Source organism: Podarcis pityusensis (genome assembly GCF_964106645.2).
Source record: "Podarcis pityusensis genome assembly, chromosome: 2".
In the NCBI taxonomy this organism is placed as follows: Eukaryota; Metazoa; Chordata; class Lepidosauria; order Squamata; family Lacertidae; genus Podarcis; species Podarcis pityusensis.
In genome coordinates this window covers 83,108,874-83,133,022 of record NC_138029.1, presented here as the reverse complement: position 1 = coordinate 83,133,022, position 24,149 = coordinate 83,108,874, and the positions used below count along the sequence as shown (strand labels likewise).

The 24,149-nt window shown below is 42.5% G+C and overlaps 1 long non-coding RNA gene across 1 annotated transcript in view; it reads left to right on the top strand.

Annotated features, from left to right (window-relative positions):
- Positions 1-19,365, top strand: part of LOC308471479 — a 33,159-nt gene extending 13,794 nt beyond the window's left edge. The window contains exons 3-4 of the long non-coding RNA XR_013982980.1: positions 18,234-18,281; positions 19,320-19,365. This is a non-coding gene — a long non-coding RNA (uncharacterized lncRNA). The remainder of the gene's footprint in view (positions 1-18,233; positions 18,282-19,319) is intronic.
- The last annotated feature ends 4,784 nt before the right edge of the window (positions 19,366-24,149 follow it).

Sequence of the window (24,149 nt, the reverse complement as noted above, 5' to 3'; positions counted from 1 at the left end):
GCCACCCAGCTCTCCTGCCTCCTGCCCACCCAGCTTTCAAAATAATGAAGGAAGCATTTGCTTTCAGAAGAGCATTATTGAAGCCCCAGGTGAGCGTCTCCCTCTTGTTTTCCCCTGACAGGGATTCCTGCAACAGAAAGCCTCAGCAGGCTGGCAGGTGCTGTTAGGATCAAAGCTGAACCTCCCACAGAGCTTTATGGGGATTTCCACACTAATATGCTGATACACACGTTGGCCAGATAACTGACATTGCCTAAATATTTGCCCTTGACTGCTATGCTTGGCCTCGCGCTTGTAGCAACAAGGGTGGTTTGCAAGTTAGTCTCTTCAGCCTGCGTACCTCTCTCTACTATATTATCCAATTCCCATTTGCCAAATGATGGGGGGGGGGGAGGATTAGGAGAGCAAGCATCAGCATTTCCACAGATCTGCTTCCTGCTCATCCACAGACAATATTCAACTCAGTTAGGAGCAAACCAACGAATCTGCCTTCTACAAAGTCAGAGTGTTGGTCCATCTAGTTTAGCATGGTCTATACCAGTGTTTCCCAAACTTGGGTCTCCAGCTATTTTGGACTTCAGTTCCCATCATCCCTGACCACTGGTCTTGCTAGCTGGGGATGATGGGAGTTGTAGTCCAAAGACAGCTGGAGACCCAAGTTTGGGAAACACTGGTCTACACTGATGGGCAGAATTTAAGACAGAGAGTCTTCTGCAGCCCTGGTCCTGGAGATGCTGGGGGGTTGAAACCGAGACCTCCTGATGCAAAGCAAATGCTCTAATAGGGTTGGCACTTTCTCAGCCCAGCATTACTTCAGAGGGATATGCTTCTGCAGAAAGTTTATCATCATTGGTAGCTGGATTAATGTTGCTGAGTTTTCGTTGTTCCTTTGGGCTGGGAATCGTGGTGGGGAGAGACATAGTGATTGTAGTAATTACACACACTTCTTAGCAGGGATGGGAGTTTAGAGATGACTCCCTGGAATCCAGAATAGCCAAAGAGAGGAACCCCAACTGATAGTGCTTCCGCTTGCACAATGGGGCATTTCCCCTCCTCTTCTGCCATGCCTCCCCAAATTGTCTTGGCTTGAGAGAACCCCAAAAACAGTGTGGAGAGGGAAATTGTTCTATCTAGCATGCTGCTATGCTTGTGCAGTTAGAATATTCATCTTTGTGTGACACTGAACTCCATCCATAATGTGTATATAACAAACTATGAACCTGAGAAACTTCAATACAGTGGCACCTCTGGATGCGAACGGGATCCGTTCCGGAGCCCCGTTCACATCCTGAAGCAAACGCAACCTGCGTCTGCGTCTGCGCAGGTCGCGATTTACTGCTTCCGCGCGTGTGTGTGACATCATTTTGAGCGTCTGCACATGTGCGAGCGGCGAAACCCGGAAGTAGCACACTCCGTTACTTCCAGGTTGCTACAGAGCGCAACCCAAAAATGTTCAACCCAAAGCTACTTCAACCCAAGGTATGACTGTATAATACAATGCCACACTCTAAACCAATAAAATCTCCAAAACAATAACATAGAAGCACACTTTGAAACATCTTAAGAGTCAGGAATCCCTTTTGTCTTCAGCCTCCCCCTTGCCAGGGCACACCCTGACTCACAAAATAAAACAATCGCCCCACTAACACATAGACATCATATCTAAACTCTGCCTTAAGATCATTGATATAAGGGATATCAGTGACAGCCCAACCAGTTAACTATGGACAAAGTTTTGCTGTAGGAAAATGGTTCTAATTATGTAATTAATCTACTAAATGTTACAGCCTTTCTCAAGAATCAATTACGTTTTAGCCTTGTAAATGGGGTGATTAATGTCAGACTACAACTCCCATCATGTTGGCTGCAGCTGAAGAGAAGTGGAGTCCAATAACATCTGGCAGGGCATGGCTTTTGTCTGCTGTGCTTTAAAATATTGTGCCTATGATTATTCTGGCAAAATCATCAGAATGTTTTAGGGGGTGGAATCACCAAGATTCACTTTTAACATTTGGATTACTGTTTATTTTCTCCCCCTACCTGAAACATATGTAATGGTTCTAGGGGTTGCTCGTGCGTAAGCCGGTGCAAACACCTGGCTGGGTTTCCTGAGTGAACCTTTTCTGTCCGGACAGCCACTCACTCGTGGCTGTCTCAATCGCTGGCAGAATCCGTCAGTGGGCGTTTCTTAAACTTCTTCCAGCAAAGAAGCTCTTTGACGCCTAGTCTCCTCCTACTCTCTCTGCGAGAAAACCTTCTGCGCAAGGAGGGCGTAGGCAGCGGAGGACCTCTACTCTCCCCGCTGGTCCCCGGCAAGGAGTCATGGGACCGCCTCGTCGCTTCCCCCATCTGCCCCCCTTCTCCACTGGTGCTACGCTGATTCTCTTCCCCAGAAGATGGGCTGCCTCTCCCAATCCCGGGACGCTCTCCGGAATCCCTCTGGATTTTGCTCTCTCCCTCCGGCACTGATGGCAGTTCCCTGACAATATGGAAAGTTTGATTATCGCTAAGGAGCTGCTGAGCCTACATTTATGGACAATTCACTGGCCATGTTAGTAGAAACTATGTACATGTCAAAGAACATAAAGTCTGAATTCAGACCAAGCTCCACATCAATTATTCCAAAATTTAACAAATGACCATTCAAGGAGAATGTTGCCTAAGCATTTCCCCACAGCTCAGACTGGGTTATCTGTCATCCATTGACTTTTTCTGAGATGGTTTTTGTAAGCTTCAGGAAGCAATCTCTGTGGAAAATTGGAAGCATTCAATTATTTTAACCTGAATTACCTATAATACATCTGCTACAAACATGAGAAGCTGTGTATTACAGTACAGGCTACATGTGTATTTAACTGCATTGACTGACATAGAGTGAAAGAGGAGATACAGTACGGTATCCAGGCAAACTGAAGTATCTACCCATCTTGGCACATGGAGGTGAGCAGGAAGAGAGTAATCAGACAGCCCTAAGACTGCAGATGCGCCATTACATAATTAAAACATGCATTTGTTTTCATGGACATTAATAATAATAATAATAATAATAATAATAATAATAATAATTTTTTATTTATAACCTGCCCTCCCCAGCCGAAGCCAGGCTCAGGGTGGCTAACAACAATCAAATAATACAACATTCTAAAATCATTTCATTATAAAATTAATTCAAATCAAATTGATGGCAACCATTGGGCTAGAGTTCTGTGAAGATTGCCAAAGGAGGGAGTCAGGCTGTGCCCTAGCCAAAGGCTTGGTGGAACAGCTCTGTCTTGCAGGCCCTGGGGAAAGATGTCAAGTCCTGCAGGGCCCTAGTCTCTTGTGGCAGAGCGTTCCACCAGATCGGAGCCACAGCCGAAAAAGCCCTGGCTCTAGTTGAGGCCAGCCTAACCTCTCTGTGGCCTGGGACCTCAAATATATTTTTGTTTGAAGATCATAAGTTCCTCTGTGGGACATACCACACCAAAAGTCAATCTGATTTACTGGTCAGCAGGATTTTTTTTTGGGGGGGGGATGTATAATCTATAGCAGTTGCCTATGACATCATAGACCAAGAGTGTGAAACTTTCAGCCCTTCAGTTGTACTAGCTGAACTACAACTCCCACCATCCCTGTTCATTGGACATGCTTGCTGAAAATGATGGGGTTCAGCAACTTTCGGAGGGCCAATGGCTTCACACTCTTGGGCTATGATGTTAGGGTTGGTGCAGCAGATGGGCCAATTTTAATAACATGCTGCATTGCAGAGTCTACCTCCAGCACTTTCTGCATCTCCAGAAAACACTTTTGCCATCAGCCAAGGGCAAGTTGTGTTATCAGGGAACAAACTTGATATGCAGTGTGTGTGTTTAATTCTTACAGATGCCCAGTTTTGAATGGATGTATGCAGTGAGGTGGTGTTTACCCCTTTCTCTGAAGATGATTTATCTGCTGAAAAAATAAAATAAAAATCCAAACTATATTTTCCTTCTCTCTCCAAGAAAACAAAATGTATGTGGGCAGAATAAATAGTTGGGGTAGAATTCCAGCTAGATTTCCCCCTAATAATCTTCATTTGCATAGACAAGGGGAGCATCATTATCTTTGGCTCAGCTTCAGTTACTTACTGGGAAAATTAAGTTGTGCCGTTAAATGTGATTTATTTATCACATTTAAGGAGCTCAAGATAGAGGACATGGCTCCCCGTTGCCAAATTTAATCCACATAACAACCCTATGAGGTTAAGTTGAGAGTCAGTGGCTGGCCCAAAGTCACCCAGTGAACTTCATGGCTAAGTAAGTATTTGAATACCGCTGAATTTAGAGTGGGACAGGTGGTTCCCCCGCACATGGCACTGAGCCAAGGAGGTGCAAAACCAAAAAGATCTATTTGTGGGCACTAAATTTTGGGCTTGTTCAGGGTGCCATAACCTAGACAACATCTCAAAAAAGCAGAGACATCATCTTCCCAACAAAGGTCCGTATAGTTAAAGCAATGTTTTGCCAGTAGTGATGTATGGAAGTGAGAGCTGGACCATAGAGAAGGCTGATCGCCGAAGAATTGATGCTTTTGAGTTATGGTGCTGGAGGAGACTCTTGAGAGTTCCATGGACTACAAGAAGATCAAAACTATCCATTCTTAAGGAAATCAGCCCTGCTCACTGGAAGGACAGATCCTGAAGCTGAGACTCCAATACTTTGGCCACCTCATGAGAAGAGAAGACTCCCTGGAAAAGACCCTGATGTTGGGAAAGATTGAGGGCACAAGGAGAAGGGGACAACAGAGGACGAGATGGTTGGACAGTGTTCTCGAAGCTAGCAGCATGAGTCTGACCAAACTGCGGGAGGCAGTGGAAGACAAGAGTGCCTGGCGTGCTCTGGTCCATGGGGTCATGAAGAGTTGGACACGACTAAACAACTAAACAACAACAATAACAACAACCAATGTTTGCCCCTGATTTGAACCCTGGTTCCCCAGGTCCTAGTCCAACACTCTAACCTAGGGTTGCCATACAGCTGGGAAATCATGGACATGTCCTATTTTGCCATCTGGTTGTCCCCCCCCCCCCAAATTTTAAGCATATGCCTGGGTTTTGGGGGGCAGGTTAAAAAAATTGTGTGTGAGCGTAGGCAGCTTGGGTTTGGGCACGGGCTCAAGTGACCCAGGCTCTGTCTTGGGTTCTGGAGTGGGTGGTTCAGGCTGTTTTTGGCTCTGGTGTGGGCGGTTCGGGGGAGGGGTAGGCAGCTGGGGGAGTGAGCAGGCAACCACCCCAAACCTTTTTTTACCCCTCGAAATATGGCAATCCTACTCTAACCACTAAAGCAGTGGCTTTCAACCAGTGTGCCGTGGCACCCTGGGGTGCCTTAAATGATGGTCAGGGGTGCCACGGGTAACACTGGCCTGTGTCCCTCTTTCCTTCCTTCCCTCCTTTGATGCCCTCTCCTGTCTCTGCCTCTCAAAGGCATACACAGCTGTTTGTTGCAGCAGCCCCGGCTATAAGCTCCCCAGGCAAATGGTGCCTCTGGGGCTGGCCAGGGGGTGCTGGTTGCCAGGAGCTGAAGCGGCCTCAGAGTAAGCAAGCAAACAGGCAATGGAGCCCAGCCAGCCAGTCCACCAACCCTTGCTGTTGGGAATGGACAGACAAGTCTCATGCCCCTGTGGGGTGGGGTGAGGAGGCACCTCTCTTTGGGGCAGGGGGAGCAGCTTAGAGACCAGGGGCGGCAGCAGCGGCTGCCCAGAGGACTCCCAAGGAGAGGGGAGAGGGGAGGAGGCTGAGGGAAGACTCCACAAGGGAAGGTGTTTGAAAAAGGGTGAGGGGTTGCCAGCTCTGCAGGCAAGGGGTGACATAACTGGGCTCCTGAACCCCACAGGGGTGCCGCAGAAAGAATGTAGCTGTGGAATCAAAATGATTGAAAACCTCTGCACTAAAGCATATTAGTTTTGGACTTGGAGCTCTAACTCAGCCCCCCCCCCTCACACACACAGGGTCATCCCCCCCCCATAAGGAAAGTAACTGGAAAATTCATTGGATAGTGTGGGACAACTACAGTGGTACCTCAGGTTAACAACTTAATTCGTTCTGGAGGTCCGTTCTTAACCTGAAACTGTTCTTAACCTGAGTTACCACTTTAGCTAACGGGGCCTCCCACTGCCGCCGCGTGATTTCTGTTCTCATCTTGAAGCAGAGTTCTTAACCCGAGGTACTATTTCTGGGTTAGCAGAGTCTGTAACCTGAAGCATCTGTAACCTGAGGTACCACTGTATTGCTTGATGATACATCATCTAACCTCCCTGCCAACAATTCAGAATGAATGTTCAATAAACAATGGACCTCCCCACAAATCTTGTGCAGGCAAATTAGGATGGTGCTCAATGAACAGGCCTTCTGGAAACAACAACAAAAAGTTGGGGCAAGGGGTGATTAAAACGTGTGACCAACTCTTGGGCCTTCTGTTGAGGTTTGCATTGTCTCTCAGTCTCACGTAAATGTTGCCAGGGTTAGAAGTGGTCGGTGCTTAGAACTGACCTACATAATAAATAGTGTGGGAGATCTCTGAGCTAATAAAAGTCAATATGCTTGTAGTCCTGCGCTCTTTCTCCAAAGTGTGGCTTATCCATATTTGCTGTAAACCAGAGGTTAGAGGGTGGTTAAGGGCATGGCAGTGAGTGTGAGCCTATGTATGACTGCTCTAATCTGAAGTGCACAAATGCATTAGTTCATATTAAAGGCACATTCACAGAGGTCACTGTGATTCGGACATCACAAAGACTTTTTCCGGACCTGCACCACCTTCCCCTGATTCATTCAGCAGAGTAGGTAGCTGTGGCTGCCGCTTCTTCTTTGTTAATCTTCCTGACATAATTGTGCTTGGTTTCTTATAGCAATGATAAAAAGCATATGGTAAAGGGAATCAATTATATGGACCCCCTATAATAATGAAAAGACAGCTGGCTGCCAGATCTATAGGTTTCTCCAGAGCATCTGACATTTTTTTAAAAAGAAACAAAATCCCCCTTGACCCTGTCAAGAAGGCCAGTGTTTCTCCTGGCAGCCTACTAGCTTTTTAAAAAAACCCTTGATTTTTGTTTTACTACGGTGTAATGCAATTTTACTCATTATCACTACAGATGTCGAACCAAATCTAGCAAGATCATAGCAGTAGCTGGAACATATGGTTCAGCTATATGAATAATAATCATAAATCCTTCTTGACACTGGCTCATTATTATATCCTCTTCATGTCCCTTTGGAATCTCTTGTTTGGGATAGTGTTTAAGTCATTAAAAGTTTTTTTGGGTTTCCCCCCCATGATGTTCTAAATGGATAGTGAGCTGTATGGGAATAACCACGTGTAAGGAGAAATATTTTCTTTCTGATGGTTACTGTGAATAGTGCATTTTTATTTATCTATATAAAACAAACTATATCTATAAACCACACTTTCATAAATATATATTATGCATTGCTGTGCAACATAAAAACATAATCCTGTATTAACATTTATATTAACATATAACACTGGTCCTGAAAGACCTTCATTGGCTCCCAGTATGTTTCCGGGCACAATTCAAAGTGTTGGTGTTGACCTTTAAAGCCCTAAACAGCCTTGGCCCAGTATACCTGAAGGAGCGTTTCCATCCCCATCGTTCAGCCTGGATGCTGAGGTCCAGCTCCAAGGGCCTTCTGGCGGTTCCCTCCCTTTGAGAAGTGAGGTTACAGGGAACCAGGCAGAGGGCCTTCTCAGTAGTGGCGCCTGCCCTGTGAAAAGCCCTCCCATCAGATGTCAAGGAAATAAACAACTATCTGACTTTTAGAAGACATCTGAAGGCAGCCCTATTTAGGGAAGTTTTTAATGTTTGGTGTTTTATCGTATTTTTAATATTCTGTTGGGAGCTGCCCAGAGTGGCTGGGGAAACTCAGCCAGATGGGACAGGGTATAACTATTATTATTATTATTATTATTATTATTATTATTATGAAAACAACAATTCCCTTACCCTATGCCTGCCTCTCCCTCTTCCTGTTACCTCCCCCTCCAAGGCATCCAAATACCCCACGACCAGCTCTGACCTTGATAAAATTGTAGGTGGGTTAGGGGGTAACCTTAGGGTAAAGGGCAGTTAATAAATTTAATAACAACAGTACTACTAATAATATAGTATGAAGCAATTCGCATACCTTGGATGAGTCTTCACAAAACTATGTCCTGGTAGAGAAGGCAGTAATGTGAATCTACCTACAGGGTAAATTAAATCAAACCATCCAACTGTAAGAAATATATTAATGTTTTATTCCAATCTTACTTTTATCCTAGAATAAATCAGCTTGCGTCAAGTAGCCAGAACAAGGTTTGCCTTAAGGGCCAATTCACAGAAACTTTAGAAAAATTAGTTACTGGTACTTTCCCCAGGCACTGCATCCAATCCTCCTTTCTTTACTTTTTGAGTTGAAGAGTTCTTGTGGGCATGTGTGGTGTTCCATCACCAGCATAAACTGCAATCGAGCACACTATGATTCAACCTGTGATTCATCTCATATGGGTTGCACTGTATTGTGGTTTTTTGATCACCAGATTACTGCTTTCCCACAAGATTTGCATAGGAAGCTTTGTGGTCATTCAAAACCACTATAATACAAGTTCAGGGGCAAAAAATGTGCACCACAGATTATGAAAGTTACACCACACAAGTCGAAAAAGGATGCCAGCAAGGTTAATGAATAGAATAGAAGGCAGTTTTCAAAGGTAATTCAGCTTCTTTTTTAAAAGTAGATTATCCCAAATGAGGGATATAAAAAGGGATCCACAGACTGAGGGAGGAAATGTAACTTGACAATAAGCCAATGATAAATACAAAAGACAAAACAAATGATATGTTGCCCACTAAAATTAAGAATAACAGATGCCTAATGGATCAAAGTCAAGGGAGAAATTCAATATTGCTTACTAGACAAAATGATTCCCCCTTGCACTGGTCCATGGGCCATCCAGAGCCAGTTTCGGGGCGTAGCGAGGAAAGGAGGGGAGGGGGAAAGCTTCACTGCACAAGCAGAAGCCCTTGTGCTTCTGCTTGTGCAAGAATCTGTCAAGAAACGTTCTCTTGTTTTTAGAGATTCTTGTTTTTATCTGTAAACTGCCTTGATTTCCAGGAGGAAAAAGTGGGGTATAAATTAATCTATAATTATAATAATAATAATTTATACATAACACTTTATCCACTGCACAGGGTAGAAATAGTACATAAGAATTTGAATATTCTACTTTTTTTTTTTTTGCAGAAACATTCACAGCGGGTGGCGCTGTGGGTTAAACCACAGAGCCTAGGATTTGCTGATCAGAAGGTCGGCGGTTCGAATCCCCGCGACGGGGTGAGCTCCCGTTGCTCGGCCCCTGCTCCTGCCAACCTAGCAGTTTGAAAGCATGTCAAAGTGCAAGTAGATAAATAGGTACCGCTCTGGCGGGAAGGTAAACAGCGTTTCTGTGTGCTGCTCTGGTTCCTGCTGGTCACATGACCCAGAAGCTGTCTGTGGACAAACGCCGGCTCCCTCGGCCTATAGAGCGAGATGAGCGCGCAACCCCAGAGTCGGTCACGACTGGACCTAATGGTCAGGGGTCCCTCTACCTTTACCTTTTTACAGCATTTATAGAAAAAATTAAAAATTAAAAATTGATATTTTTGTATTTTAACAACCAAGGCAAACCGCTCTGAAAACATTGTTTGAAAATAGGCATTCAAGTGCTTATTATGCAATCATAGTTCTCTACTGAAGTCACATAACTACACTGTCCATTGAAATATTTATGGTTCATCAAGCATAGACTTGACTTTGTACTGATGGCATGACAGAAGTCCCACTTTGTTGCTATCCATTATATGAGGGACTTTGACCTACATCCAGAAGTCATTTTCGCTAAGTATGAAATATAACACAATCATATATTTCATAGTTAGTCTTCCTTTGATGTCAAAGCATACAGGCTGACAAATGTACAAATGTACATGAGAAGGAATGTTGCTTTGAATTTTTAAAAATGTAATAATTTGCTTTAACTGGCTTTTTTACTCTTTCATCTTACTTGACTAAGAACGTGAATGTCTCAATTCAAATTTGGCAGCCCCATCCTGAAAACATCCACTGACAAGTATAGCACATCTATTGCAATGTTAAGCCACCTCCTCTCTTCTCTGCTGCATTCCAGTGGTGTTCATCCCCAGTAAACTGTCCTGGCTCCTGACCATTGGCTTTTTCAATAGCTTCCTACAGAACAGCACTGAGGACAGGGTGAAAATCTATCACATGCAACCATGTAAAGGCCAACCCTGTAAGTTGTTAACAAAGGGCCCCCTACTCTGAAATGGGCATGGGGAGGACACCTGTATTTTGGTGTGCATCTTCCCATTTTCAGGTAAAAAGGTAAAGGTAAAGGACCCGTGGATGGTTAAGTCCGGTCAAAGGTGACTATGGGGTTGCGGCACTCATCTCGCTTTACTGGATGAGGGAAAAATTTGTCCGCAGACAGTTTTTCTGGGTCATGTGGCCAACACAACTAAGCCACTTCTGGTGAAACCAGAGCAGCGCACGGAAACGCCGTTTACCTTCCTGCCAGAGCGGTACCTATTTATCTACTCGCACTGGTGTGCTTTCAAACTGCTAGGTTGGCAGGAACTGGGACAGAGCAACGGGACATCACCCCATCAAAGGGATTCGAATCACCAACCTTCTGATTGGCAAGCCCAAGAAGCTCAGTGGTTTAGACCACAGCGCCACCCACGTCCCCTTCCCATTTTAAACACACACACACACAAACTGACCCATATACGGATCCGAACTTTAATCAGCAGATTAAGTCACATAAATGACAGACTGAACCATGCATTCGATCTCTGCTGTATTTATGAGGCGGTTCAAGGTCCGTATATTTCTTTTTAAAAAACATTAAATACATTTTAAGCTCCACGCTGCATAGTAAAATATCTCAGGAAGTGACTGTATGTCATCATGTGCAGTACCTTCCTGGGAAATTATTATTACTATAATTATATCATTATAATAATTACCCACCATTCACCCTAAGGTCACAGAACAAGTTACAACAATGAAAACACAATATTAAAAACTGTTTAAAACAACTAAATGATCACAGAAATAAGGTGAGTCTGAAAATTCGGCAAAATATGGGGCAGAACTATATGGGGGGGGGGCCAATGGCTTGATCCCATGTGCCTATAACTAAAAAAGGGAAATCTTAACTTTGTGCCAAAAATATAATGTTAACACCAGATGCCACCACAGAAAGGTCCTGCCGTTTGTGACTTACCTCTATTAAAGAAGGTACTTGGAGAAAGGCCTCTGCAGAAGATCTTCCCCCACTTTAACTTTTTTATTTTTCAGTTTCTAAAAATAGATATCACAAATGTCCCCCATATGCTGCCACCCCCAGGAAACATTCCATGTATAAACCATGTAAATAGTCAAACTTTACATTTATAAGTAGGTTTCTTCTAATCTCTACCTTAACAGACTGTCCCAAAGTGAGCCATGGGTAACTGGTGGTGAGAGGGCAACCATGTCCTTTCTGCCGTATTGAATAAACACGCACCACACAGTTTCAAAATCGACTTGTTTTCCTGAGTGCTCTAAGATACTCATTACTTTCTCCAGCCACTATTCTGTTCCACCATGCCTCTAACGTTAAGTTAGTAGCTGTTTTCCAATATTGTGTTATTATATTTCTAGCTGCAGGCATGAAAAAGATTTGTAGGTCCTTATACAATAAATTCTTACTGTCATCTATAAAGGTAAAGGTAAAGGGACCCCTGACCATTAGGTCCAGTCGTGATCGACTCTGGGGTTGCGGCGCTCATCTCACTTTATTGGCCGAGGGAGCTGGCGTACAGGTTCCGGGTCATGTGGCCAGCATGACTAAGCTGCTTCTGGCGAACCAGAGGAGCGCACGGAAACGCCGTTTATCTTCCCGCTGGAGCGGTACCTATTTATCTACTTGCACTTTGACGCGCTTTCAAACTGCTAGGTTGGCAGGAGCTGGGACCGAGCAACGGGAGCTCACCCCGTCGCGGGGATTCGAACCACTGACCTTCTGATCAGCAAGTCCTAGGCTCTGTGGTTTAACCCACAGCGCCACCTGCATCCCTATTGTCATCTATAGACAAATTTAATAAAGCCATCCTTGGAGCAGGTTGCACCAGAAGATCGTAAGACACAGGCAGGCTGAGATGGGAAGAAGCACCTCTTAAGGGTTTGGTTCCCAAGTCATTTAGGGCACCAGAGGAAAGCATCAGTGCTGGGATTGAGGAGGCAGGCACCATCATTCTTTCAAAATAAGTGTAATATAGGCCACCCTCGCTGTGCCAGTCAGGGTTCTGCACTGGCTTCTGCTGTAACTGAACCGCTCGGGTCAATGTTAAGGGCAGCCTCACATCTGTGCATATTTGCTTCATACCAGCAAATTGCAAGGTTGCAACTTACCTTGGCGCATGTCTCTGTGCAAACACAACCAGCCGTTTCTTGTAAGAAGTAGAATAGGAGACACAGGAAATGGAATTACCTCCAAGCCAAAGTGATTCTATCAGCATGATTTCAACTCAAAGCAGCCAAAGCAAGCAAGTCCAAAAGGAAAATAGAAAAGCATATACAGTACGGGGTGGGGGGTGGGGAGAGACTACCACTACCACCCACAGATTGCGCTCTCCCCACAGATTGCGGCCCCTGTGTTTTCAGGCTTCCTGCCTTATCCTTGAAAATGCAACTGAGGCTCTGAACGGTTCGCGGCTGTTACAGTGCCAAGATTTAACATGCCATTTTACACGACTTTGCAGCCCTCCCAATCCTGCAGTCACTTCAGCAAACAGTGTCTGCGATTAAAATCTTAAAATTTATCTATTGTAACTGGCAGGCTTCCTTCAGGAAAAAAAAAGGAAGACTCATTCCACATATATCCAGAGTTACACTGGTATGGAACTGGTGCTTGACTTCTGATATTAATGTCCATTTTATCTGGAACAAATAGCGAAATGGATCTCAACGTGCTGTGCTTTATGAACATGCTGAATTGTAGCTCGTGGAAGTTTTGGTGAAATCTGGTGACATTAACACTTATTTTATTTCACTGAGATTATGCGTTACTTATTTACCAAACTACAGCACATCAATGCTAGGGAGATAATTTGGTACAACATCAGTATCTCGATTTATAGATTCTATCAGCACGTTCAATTGTTTCGTTGAGTAGGAGGGGCTCTACTTCTTAAGAACTAAAGCAAGGTATGAAGAAATACAAGTGATAATAATAAAAAAGAGGACTAAGGTCTTCACTGATAAATTCTTTTTTCATCGCTTTTCATCCCTTTTTGCTCCTATCACCCCCAGCCCTAGAACAGGCACAAAATATTACAACCCTTTGTTAGACTTAACCCTTCATCAGAACCAAGGATTTGGGGGAGCTCTCTTAGTCTAGGCTCAGATGCACTGCATAAAAGTCCAACCCAGGTTAGGATTGTACTACCAGGGGAGAGAAATGATATTTCTACAGGCAAAACCTGTTGTTTAGGCTGAAAATCTTGTCATAATTTCTCTCCTTGCAGCACATTATATATGCCATTTTCTCAGCTTGGGAGCTTTGAATTTTAGCCAGTACTTGAAGGCTGAACTGAAAGTTGGCAAACACTCCTAATAAAACTTTTTTTAAAAAAGATTTCATTCATATTCCAAGTAACTATACAAGTCCCAAGAAAAGCCACAGAGCGCCTGACAAATCATCCCAAACTCATACCACGGTGGAAAAAAGAAACCATAGTGGTGGGCAAACTATGTGGATAGTTAACCTTAAGCCTGAATGGTCTCGCTTTTGCGGTTTGATATCCTTAACGTTATTCAAAAGCAAGATTTCTCTTGCCATGTTAAGAAAAAACTTTCACAAGCTGCAACATGTCTGGCTGGCTACAGTATGAAGAGCTTTCCAGTACACACATCCCCCACTCTTGCACACAGAGTACGGACTTAAATTTAGCAAAGCTGCTACACAAACATTTTGATTTACTTTCCCATGCGTTTTGGTGTGCGCTTTCTGCGTGCTTGGTGGCTCAAGGAAAAGAACAGAAACATGGCAGGCACCATCCAGGAACATAAGATGATTCCTTGCGGTCTGAAGCAAAATTGGACCTGGTTCCTAAAAGGTGGCAAGTGTGGGAAATACCAGGGCCCCCAGACCAGCAAAAGGAACACCACCCTAACAGAGCAAGCAATCTACAGAATATCCCAGTAGATTACAAGAAGCCTCAGAGAATTATCACTTTGCATGTCCTGCCTCTGCACTGAGGAAAGAATGGCCAAAGGTCCCCAAACCCTGGATCCAGCCTGGAGTAAAAGAAGCAAAAATTGAAGTCACGTATCTGTAGAATGTAGAGCAGCAGACTTGGAACAATTGAAAGGATAGAGACGAATCACCCTCCCTGGCATCTGAAGTTTGATATGCTGGATAAATATAGACCAATGGGGGGGGGGGGTAAAAATGCTTACGATCAAATTTGATGGGGCAGGGGGGCAGATAAACAGGATGCCCTCAACTAGCCAATACAGAAAGAGCTTTTGAGCTCTCTGCCTTGCTAACTAGGCTCGGAGAGACTCTTGCATGGGTTCTGGAGGCCTTTGTGACATCTCAGACAGCCCCGTGAGATTTCATGAAGGCCCCTAGAGCCCGTGAGATACCTTCTCAGAGCCTGGTAGGCAAATCTGAGAGCTTTAAAAGCTCTTTCCACACCAGGAAAACCCAGTGCAGAAAGAGCTTTTAAGCTCTCTGCTATGCGTGTGTTCAATTTGTGTGATTGTGGACTGGCTGGCTGCCAAGTATGTAAAGCTGCGATTGTGCATGTTAAGTGTGTGCAAGTTGAGAGTCGTCTGTACTTCCTTTTGTCTATCACGAATCTTCCAAGAAATAACTTCATTGAACTTCCCTGACTTCTAGTATTTTGAGATAGTGTCAAAAATATATCTCCATCCGCTTTCTCAGCACTATGTATAATTGTATACCGCTCTCCATACCTTTGCCATTTCATTTTTAAGTTTAAATAAGGCTGTGATCCACTGCCCAGCTACTGTGAATGGGATATGCCTCTCTTCTGTCCAAACTTATGCTCAAGGAATAAACAACTGTATTTATTATGCAGAAAACTGATCATGCAGAAAATGGCCTAAATATATGTACCTAACCACATTGCAATTCAAGATTCAAATTCACCATGCTGGCCGTCTAAGTACAGCAAATCTTAGCAACCAGATAATCCAGGAAATGTTTGGGGTTCCCATCCCTAAAAAAATGGATATGCGAAACAATGGCATTGTCATTTCCCATTCAGCACATCAGTAGCATCAAAATGCTTATTTATTATATTTGTACCCTGTTCTTCATGGAGCCCAGCTCAAAATAGATGGCTCCTATGCTGGCATTGCTGAGGAACAGACCTCCTTTAGCAATGGCATTTGAAAATGGTGGTGTGTCTGAAAACCATCCATGGGCATAGGTGACTAAGGGTCAAAAATAGCTGAAATAAAATATTTGTCCTGCATGGAGTGTGGATGTCTTCTGGTGTGGCTGCAGTTCCACCATCAGGAAAGGCTCCAACACAATTAGTACTATGCCATGCTTACTTTATTTACCAACGGAAAATGATCCTATGGAACAATTTCTGCCTTTGGCTTCTTTTGGGAAATGGGTGCAATTGTAAGCAAACTAGCTTTTAAAGAATTTAAATGTGACTGGGCAAAACCTCCAATTGATGTTGTAATAATGAGTATACAGGTTGAGGAAAACATATCCTTTAAAGCAATGATGAAAATGAGTAAAAAACTGAGATTCGTTAACATTCTTAAGGTTTGCCATTTGTTTTCATAACCATTCATAGAAAGTGACCACGAAAAAAGCCTTTTTTTAAAAAAAGAGAGGCAACCTGATGCTACTATTTAAAATATAATCATAGATTAATACCAGAAAACTATAATCCACACTATTTAATTGTATGCTAAGAAATCTTTGAAAACTATATTAAGCCACTCCAACTTTATATTTATAGAAAGGGGTTAGATGTTGCCACAGAAAGCAAGATTTCCAATAAGGCCAAATCTGAAGAGGTAATAGTAAATAATGAGCAAAAATCATGTAGTGAGTCCATTCAACAAACCCTTGCTTCCAACTGGATAGGAAGGAAGTACAGTGAATTGCAGTCCTTTACCTAAAATAAACATACAAAGCCAATGGCGCCCATAACATTTCTTTTTGTGCTGTCTGGAGTACAATCTTTTTTATTTTTATTTTTATTTTTAAAAAGATTGTCTTTCACTAGGGCCTTCTATCCCCTTCCACCCCAGTCTTGAATCTCATCCATCACCCTGCAGGCAAAGTGGGTTTGGGGGGTGGGTGGGAGCACGGTCATTTTACTGACACCCGATTGCTAATTCAGAGTGTTGGTGAACAGGAGTTGAACAGACTTTGATCTTCTCAGCCAGTATTGATCACACTGTGGGCTATTTTATGGATGGACTCGGGAGTTGAAAACAACAATACAAGCGGAAAATAAATACGCAAATAAAAGTGGTTTGATGTGACTGACTCTTCTGGGTTAGGGATTTCTGGGCTAGGGAAGGGAGTGTCAGCATTCCAAGTTTTTAATTTTTCTCTGCTGGTTTGTCCATGGGCGTATCATTTTGTTTATTGTTACTATGCTACCACTGTTTTGGGAGAGGGCTATTTTCTATATGTATGCTGTACGGAATGATAAATATTTAAGTTGTTTTTATTAAAGGATTTTCATAGTTAACGTCTTATTTATTATTTATCTTATTTATTATTATTTATCAAGAGCATTTGTACCCCACTCTTCAGCCAAAAAGGCTCCCAGAGTGGCTTATATACAATCAGTCTTGCTATCTAAAATAAAATAAAATGGGTACCAATCTACAGTGGTACCTCTGGTTACGTACTTAATTTGTTCCGGAGGTCCGTTCTTAACCTGAAACTGTTCTTAACCTGAAGCACCACTTTAGCTACTGGGGCATCCCGCTACCGCTGCGCCACTGCAGCACGATTTCTGTTCTCATCCTGAAGCAAAGTTCTTAACCTGAGGTACTATTTCTGGGTTAGCGGAGTCTGTAACCTGAAGCGTATGTAACCCGAGGTACCACTGTACATATTTATGGGTGTGTGTTTCTGTGTGTGCTCCCCTTTATTACATTTAAACTCTTTGTTTCAGAGTATCTACACAGAAGCCAAAGGATTGCTCCCAAGTAAGCACATGAAGGCAGTTCCCCCAAAGTTTGATCCTCTTGAAGCATACAGTGATCAACACACTCCAGTCCTCTGCATTCATTAATCCATCCACCCACCCACCTTCTACGGCAAATGCATCCCTCAAACCCCATCTGCCGAACTCCAATAGGCAGGCTCCCCATCTGATTATGCCAAAATACATTCCTTTGGGGTGATGTGAATGGAACAGTCCTTGTGCATGGGAGAACTCTCTCTCTCCCCCCCCCTCTGTGTGTGGGTAGGTGGGTGGGTGGGTGTATGTGCCCATAGCGTCCCATAATCCTAAATCTTTGGATCACTGAATCTGCTGGCAATACCTGATGCAAATATTTTAAATTTAGCACTTCATTTAGGCCTTCGTGGCCTTCCATTCAGCTGCTGTACTTTTATTTGGACAAATGAGCCATAAGAAGTTACTAAGTGTTTTAAAAAATCATGTAGATAGTTTGTGATTAGTTATTGCCTTTGAAAAAAAAGCTGCAACTGATGGTTTGTCCCTAGTGCCTGCCATTTGCAAAAATGAAAATGAAATGGAAGTGATACACATAAGGGACCCTCCAGCTCATAAATCAAAAGAGGAGGCTAATCTGTGCATGTGCAGCAGCTTACGGCTGAGTCCTCCCTTTCCATGGAAAGCCAGTGTTCTGAAGATATCCAGATGTGCATCTGAGTTCACACGGATTTCTACATAGGGATGAAGTCCCTTCACTTTGTTATCACACAGTATGAAATATTTGTTTTGGGGGAACAAAACTGGATGTGGTGCTTGTTCGTTTTAGCAAGCTGAATTACCCTGTTAGCAATAACAGTAAAACTAAATTGCGTTTTTGAGGAGCATAGATTATTTCAAGTCAAACCTGTTACCGGCACTGCTGCAGTCTTCTATTATTTTCTAATGACAGCAGAGATGAACTGATGAGAGTTTGCTTTTTGTAGATGCTGATAATGTTTGGCTGCCAGGTACATAGAATTATGACCATACAAGTGAGTATTCAGGAATGGAAACAAAGGAAGGTTTTGAATACATCCTTGGTCTCTATCAATGTCCAATATGCATAACCATTTAGCTTCCAGCAGCCTTTGCAACACATCTAAGATCCAGGGAGGAAAACAATTTCTTGTCACAGTTATAAATTAGATAATTTAGGTGCAAAATAAGTAATTTTGAAGTGCTACAGTAAGTACAACAGTAAGTGGTTTAAAAGTTAAGCTAGACATTGAGAAGGGACGCGGGTGGCGCTGTGGGTTAAACCACAGAGCCTAGGACTTGCTGATCAGAAGGTCGGAGGTTCAAATCCCCGCGACGGAGTGAGCTCCCGTTGCTCGGTCCCTGCTCCTGCCAACCTAGCAGTTCGAAAGCACATCAAAGTGCAAGTAGATAAATAAGTACCGCTCTGGCGGGAAGGTAAACAGTGTTTCCGTGCACTGCTCTGGTTCACCAGAAGCGGTTTAGTCATTGCTAGCCACATGACCCAGAAGCTGTCTGCGGACAAACGCCAGCTCCCTCGGCCTATAGAGTGAGATGAGCGCCGCAACCCCAGAGTCGCTCATGACTGGACCTAATGGTCAGGGGTACCTTTCCCTTTACCTTTAGACATTGAGAAATATAGATATTCTCCCTGTATATCATTTTGAAAAGTCTGAAAATAAAAACTGCAGGCCAGAACCTTTTGCCTTTGATCTAAATTTCAAGGTGATATTTTTCTCCTGGGAACTAACTGTGAATACATTCAAGAAAGCACCCATTGCCCATCCTCCTTTGTTTTAAAAGAAGTAGCATTTGAGATTCAAACCAGCTCCTTTGAAATTAATGGCAAATATCCAGAACTGCCCGCTGCCTACAGCTCTTTCACTTTCTCTTGACTGAACTGATTTTGCCAGCTTTAGTGAGGACTCTTTATAATATATTCAATATGTGAACTTCCCTTTGGATGGGACACAGTAGTTTTATGTTCAAATTTTTATCTGCGCCTAATTTCCTAGGTTGTACATCATACCATCTTGGTTTTGTGCTTTTGCTAGTGGGGAAAGTTTGCCTTGATCAATGGTATCAGTCCTCTTCACAAACTGCAAGACATGAGTTAGATCACCGTAAATCCTCCTCTTTACTGGTGAGGACAACCCTAATCTCCTCAGCCAATGATTGTTATTTTAAAATCCTCAACCTTTGCAAATGTCATGGTTTTGTCATTTGACACATTGGTTTAGCTCCCCTCTATGAGAGACATGGTGAAGTTGGTTTTCTATACAGCGGTACCTCGGGTTACATACGCTTCAGGTTACATACGCTTCAGGTTACAGACTCCTCTAACCGAGAAATAGTGCTTCAGGTTAAGAACGTTGCTTCAGGATAAGAACAGAAATTGTGCTCTGACGGGACAGTGGCAGCAGGAGGCCCCGTTAGCTGTTCAGGTTAAGAACAGCTTCAGGTTAAGAACAGACCTCCAGAACGAATTAAGTACTTAACCGGAGGTACCACTGTATAGGGTGTTTCAATATGGCATACTGATACATTAAAACTAGTGCATTAAAACATGGATTCTTTCTGACAATATATGTTATGTTGAACTCTAAAAATAGATTCCCCCCACCCCACCCCACAATCTTGGATTTCATGGAAATATCATGAGGGGATTTCAAATCAAGTGTGATTATACTGGGCACTGAAAATATTATTTTTTCATAATGTTCAGCTTGGTGTCTCTTAATAGTTTATAGAAGAAATGACATCAATACACTTACCTACACCTCTTTTGCCAGGTTTAGAAATCTTTTTAATTGATGTGAAATGATTTAAATAATAATAACTATTTTTATAGCATGCAAGGACATTAGATACATTTAAGTATAAAACAAAATCCAATTACAACAAATGCAATTTGTAATAAATTTAACTTTCTGAGCAGGTGCATAATCAAATTTTCATTAAGAGATTGCCTCAGGTAAGGGCATCAAATAAACATTTGAATCAGTTTTTAAAAAACTTTTCTTCTTCTTCTTCTTCCCATTTATCCATTTCAGGGGAAGGGGTAACAAAATTGAAACCACTATAAAAGAGATATGATGGACAGAAATAAAATAATCCAATTCCACTTAAAAGCAGGAGACGGAGACTGTCTATGCTCCTATACATAAACACACATTAAAATATCATACCTTACTGAAATAAATTTATATTTTTCTACTTTGACCTCTAAGGACACTTAATTTGAACATTAGCTTTTCAAGAAATGCAGTGCTTCATACCTTCCATACCAATAATTGAGATTAGCTCCCGCCAAGTTCCTCCAGAATTTTGCTATACATGCCATCATCTTTAAATAAATTAACTAATGCTAGTTGTGGAGAAGGTGCCACCTGGCATTTTATAATAGTTCCAGTTACATGGAATAAAGCAGCCCCAAAGCATTTAACCTTGGGGCATTCCCATCATAGATACAAGTATACCCCAAGGGCACTTTTTAATTAATGTGGAACGGGCGTTTTGCTTTGATTTTAAAGAAAAATGACTATGTATGCACTAATCAACAGAGTACTGCGTACATAGTCATTGTGGAGAGTAATGCAGTAATCAGAATGTCCTTTTATTCTTTTTGTTTCTGATACCAACCTTTTAAAATCAAACCAGAAATAAAAACAAAGTCATCCTCAGAGTAAACCTATTGAAATTAATGGACACAGCTAACTTAAGTCAATGAATTTCAGCGGTCTACTCTGAGTACAGTGGTACCTCTGGTTATAAACTTAATTCATTCTGGAGGTCCGTTCTTAACCTGAAACCATTCTTAACCTGAGGTACCACTTCAGCTAATGGGGCCTCCTGCTGCCGCCGCACTGCCAACATGTGATTTCTGTTCTCATCCTGAGGTAAAGTTCTTAACCCGAGATACTACTTCTGGGTTAGCGGAGTCTATAACCCGAAGTGTTTGTAACCCGAGGTACCACTGTATCACTTAGTTGGATACAATCCATGCAGAATAACAAAATACATTCTGCACCCAGTATCCCAGAAGGGAAAAAGTTCTTTGATCATCTTACTCTCCACTCCCATAACTGGCTGTCCTTTTCTTTGAATCACTTATTTGTTGATCCGTTAACCTGATCTTCTCATGACTTTTTAGGAAGTTGTGTCCCACATCTGTTGTCATTTCCTATCCGGAGTGGATTTTGTCTATTTCCGCTGTTTGGCCATGCTCAGAGCTGGTTCATCCATGGCCATCTAAGAGGGACATTTGACATGGACACTGTTTCTGTGTCTCTACTGCTCCTAGGGCAGGAGAGGGGAGACTGTGGCACACAGCACACCCAATGACCTCTTCCTCATTTGTTGTTCTAGCTCTAGTGGGGAGAGGAACAAAGTCAGCCTGCTGAAGTTTCCAGAGTTTGTCTCGACAATACCGCTTCTCAACATGGAGGAATGGCGCTAATGTGGCCACAGTTCTCCTGCCTTGGCTCCCTGCCGCTCTGTGGTCCAGCTGAGAGCTAGGAAGGAGAAGGTCATGGTCATCTCCCATTTTAAGAACTCTGCAGAAGCTGCTGCATCCTCTCTAGAAATCCCTGTGATTAGCTCCTAAAGCCTCTGCATTGAAAGCAACTCCCCTCAGTAAGGGAGCAAGGTAGTGTGAAATTCAGAATTAAACAGAGTTGTGATTCATTTAAAGGGAATACAGAATCCTATTATGCGATTTGTATAGGAAAGAAATGTTTAGATTTGACCCAGCATTTAGCATCTTTAACACTTTGGCCAGAATCCAGGGGAGAATTAGGCATGCTTAAATACATTGATTTCAATGAGCTTCAGCATGCCTAACTCTTTGCTGGATTCTGGCCATTGACTTAAAAGCCTTCTTGAAATATCGTCTTTCACCCAATATTTTTTTCATTTTGCATTTCGGGTAAATAGACCTGAACATAATACAGAACGAAATGAAAATATTTTGGATTCCCGGCAAACCAGGGCATTTTCTGGTTTCCTGATAGCCGTAATATTTTATCGTTTTGGCTGCTTTTATCCCCTGCTATAAATTTAGAGTGGATACTTATCAGTTCTATTATCTCCATCATCCCAACCACTAAAAAGTTACAAATGTAAGGGAGGAAGTATGAGAGCTTTTATGCGTTTATTTTCATTGGGGGAAACCGCTTGTTGGTATTCATATGTTTAATGCCTCCCCAACCCTGGTTTTGAGAGAGGTAACACTGTGGTTTGAGAAGAAATGAGGGGTGGAGTAGCCTACACAGAAATGAAATGAATATTTTAAAAAAATATTTCTTTTTCAGTCATGAAATCATCATAAGGGAAATTGTCTGATGAAATGCATACAGTCTATCAGAAATAGCAAATAATAGGTGGTGAATGATAAGCTCCCCAGCAACACAGTTAAAATATTGGGCTTTCAATAAGGATGATCTTCTGGTCCAGCCTAAAATGGACATTCTTATCCTAGAGTTATCACTATCCCAGAGTAATTAATCAACTTCCTCTTCCTCTTGAAACTTGCACAGTTCAGGTAGAGAGCTTTTTCTGTATTGCTTCTGAGTTTCTTGATGATAAATATTACAATTATTTCCATTCTCATCTTCCAAAAGACTTGGTTGTGCTTATTTTAAAAATACGTTCATCTACTTAATTGTTTTTTTGACCAGGGGATATTGCAAACTAAAAGTTGCATGAATTGATCCTCATTTTCTTAAGATTCAGAAGAGCGATAGGCATGCAAGAAAGTTTCATGAGCTTAATATTTTTAAAAAAGCTTAGCACACTTAATTAATTGTGCTTTTTTTAGGTCACTTAATCATAAAAGAATCAAAGGGTTAAACAAAAAGAAATATAAGTACATAAAGCACCCAATGAGTTCCTACAGTACTCGTGAGCAGATTATCCGGGATACATGTCCGTAGCCATCATTCTTGATGTAGAACATCACCATCACTGCTTCAAATTAGAACCAGGAAGGATGAGGGTAAATATGAAACACAATTGCTTTAGAATAAAGGGGCTACTCTGTAGTTTCTTGACCCTTCCATTTATTGCCAATATTTTATTTGCCTTGCAGTATGTTGTTTTGTTTTGTTTGGAAAGCCTGTAATTAATAACATGGTTCATTAGCTACAGGGAAGTTAATGCAGTAATTCAGTAGTAGTTCACATGACTGTGGGAGGTAACTCATTCCACATGTTCAAGCATTGTATTTCCAAAATATTATTCTAATAGTTCTAAGACGATATTTATAGGCATTCACAGGAAGGGGGTAAACCAATTTGGCCTCCTTCAAAGTAGCATGAACAGGGATGGCCCCATACACTTCCCTGCTTGAAGCAGAATAGGAACCCACTACTGGGGTGGCTTCAACTGAGGCATTCTGGGGAACATGTGATGTTTCTAGCAGCAAACCTATTACAAGAGGAGGGGTAAGGCACTGCTGCTTGTTCCAGAATGTCCCCAGCCCTGAATATTTTTATACTTTCTCCTGCCTCCCTGGAAGAAATTGAGGAAATTCTTCCCCACTTTCCTGGACTTCATGTTACCTCGTGTAAGTCAGGTGGCATAGTCTATGGATGCTTAGGAGATATCTGTTTCGAATGAAGGATCTGCGAATGTTTAGAAAACGTTGGCAACAATCCAGGTGAAAGGAGGGGGCAGATAGCAACAACAAAAAAGAGATTGGTACATAGCTGTCAACCTTCTCTTTTTTTGCAGGAAATTCCCTTATTCCAGCACCATTTCCCGCTGCTTCGCACTGCTATCCTGGATTGTTAGATATCCCATAGGCTGTGCCAGGGACAGGTGAGGCGCTGATGCCTTATTTTCGAGGCTGCTGATCCCTTATTTTCAAATCTGAAAGTTGACAG